The sequence below is a fragment of the Oncorhynchus mykiss genome, chromosome 23, assembly GCF_057628025.1.
Source record: "Oncorhynchus mykiss isolate SJ-2025 chromosome 23, ASM5762802v1, whole genome shotgun sequence".
NCBI classification, from domain to species: Eukaryota; Metazoa; Chordata; class Actinopteri; order Salmoniformes; family Salmonidae; genus Oncorhynchus; species Oncorhynchus mykiss.
This window is the reverse complement of record NC_143044.1, coordinates 58,330,001-58,332,500: the sequence shown is the minus strand read 5'-3', so window position 1 is coordinate 58,332,500 and position 2,500 is coordinate 58,330,001. Positions and strand designations below refer to the sequence as shown.

The 2,500-nt window shown below is 50.0% G+C and overlaps 1 protein-coding gene across 18 annotated transcripts in view; it reads right to left on the bottom strand.

Moving 5' to 3' along the window:
* The window catches only part of LOC110531625 (transcription factor COE3), a 222,514-nt gene that overhangs the window by 31,645 nt on the left and 188,369 nt on the right, over nucleotides 1-2,500 (bottom strand). The window lies entirely within an intron of this gene.

Below are 2,500 nucleotides of genomic sequence, written 5' to 3'. Positions count from 1 at the left end.
GCTTTAATGATCTGTGAATGGCCAACTACAAACTGATGTGGGCCACTATAATTCTACCAGGCTTTAATGATCTGTGAATGGCCGACTACAAACTGATGTGGCCCTTAGTCTACCAGGCTTTAATCATCTGTGAATGGCCGACTACAAACTGATGTGGGCCACTAGTTATTAGGCTTTAATCATCTGTCAATGGCCGACTACAAACTGATGAGGGCCACTATCATCTACCAGGCTTTAATCATGTGAATGGCCGACTACAAACTGATGTGGGCCACTATCATCTACCAGGCTTCATGAGTCTGTGAATGGCCGACTACAAACTGATGAGGGCCACTACATACTACCAGGCTTTAATGATCTGTGAATGGCCGACTCAAACTGATGAGGGCCACTATCATTACCAGGCTTTAATGATCTGTAAATAGCCGACTACAACTGATGAATGGCAGCATCACTCTTCAGCAGCACTGCACTGAGCAAACTGGCCTCATGTAAATTCCAGCCACAATAGTAATGAATGTGTTTTTTTTTGTTTGTTCACACCTCTCCACCCACCAACCCCTAACCCAACCTCTCCACCCACCAACCCCTAACCCAACCTTCTCCACCCACCAACCCCTAACCCAACCTCTCCACCCACCAACCCCTAACCAAACCTCTCCACCCACCAACCCCTAACCCAACCTCTCCACCCACCAACCCCTAACCCAACCTCTCCACCCACCAACCCCTAACCCAACCTCTCCACCCACCAACCCCTAACCCAACCTCTCCACCCACCAACCCCTAACCAAACCTCTCCACCCACCAACCCCTAACCCAACCTCTCCACCCACCAACCCCTAACCAAACCTCTCCACCCACCAACCCCTAACCCAACCTCTCCACCCACCAACCCCTAACCCAACCTCTCCACCCACCAACCCCTAACCCAACCTCTCCACCCACCAACCCCTAACCCAACCTCTCCACCCACCAACCCCTAACCCAACCTCTCCACCCACCAACTCCTAACCCAACCTCTCCACCCACCAACCCCTAACCCAACCTCTCCACCCACCAACCCCTAACCCAACCTCTCCACCCACCAACCCCTAACCCAACCTCTCCACCCACCAACCCCTAACCCAACCTCTCCACCCACCAACCCTAACCCAACCTCTCCACCCACCAACCCCTAACCCCAACCTCTCCCTCTGAAACTGTCATTTGGGAGTACGAACGACGGCGTGTGATAAATCCAAGAGGCCGTGGCGCCCTCGTGATCGAGCATGAATCATAATCCACGACTACGACTGGGTTCCACTGCACACACTGTGTTTAACAAGCTTCTGGAACAGAGTCACGGAGGTCTATTAATAAGGAACGTCCTCGTCGGCTCAAAAGAAAACAGGAGGGCTGTGCGGCTGTGTGTGTGTGTGTGTGTGTGTGTGTGTGTGTGTGTGTGTGTGTGTGTGTGTGTGTTGTTTGGTGTGTCGCAGGCCTTGAAGGAGTGTGCACCGGGCCATAGGACCAAAGCCGTATTAGGTTAGTGATAGCGATATGGATGTAGAAGGCATGATCAGTAGAGTGACTGTACTAGGAGAATGACTGTACTAGTAGAGTGACTGTACTAGGAGAGTGACTGTACTAGGAGAGTGACTGTACTAGTAGAGTGACAGTACTAGTAGAGTGACTGTACTAGTAGAGTGACAGTACTAGTAGGGTGACTGTGCTAGTAGAGTGACTGTACTAGGAGAGTGACTGTACCAGAAGAGTGACTGTACTAGTAGAGTGAGTGCGCTAGTAGAGTGACTGTACCAGTAGAGTGACTGTACCAGTAGAGTGACTGTGCTAGGGGAGTGACAGTACTAGTAGGCTGACAGTACTAGTAGAGTGACAGTACTAGTAGAGTGACTGTGCTACGGGAGTGACTGTGCTAGGGGAGTGACAGTACTAGTAGAGTGACAGTACTAGTAGAGTGACTGTACCAGTAGAGTGACTGTGCTAGGGGAGTGACAGTACTAGTAGAGTTACAGTACTAGTAGAGTGACTGTGCTAATAGAGTGACTGTACTAGTAGAGTGAATGTAGAGTGACTGAGTCTGTAGCTGCTCACTAACACAAATCAATGGGCTCTTATCTTTCACACTAAAAAAAAACAACTGCCTCCATCTATTCATTACCTAGACTGCAATTTAGACCCCATCACTCATTACACACACACACACACACACTGACGCACACACACACACACACACACACACACACACACACACACACACACACACACACACACACACACACACACACACACACACACACACACACACAGACACACACACACACAGACACACACACACACACACACACACACACACACACACACAGGAAGGCAAGCACACATGCATGCGCGCGCACACACAGACACAGTCACCCCAGCATGTAATTCAGTGATTAACACCTTCAGGCTCAGTGGGTCTAGTCTGATGAACGTGTAGAATGGAAGTGAATATGAAGGC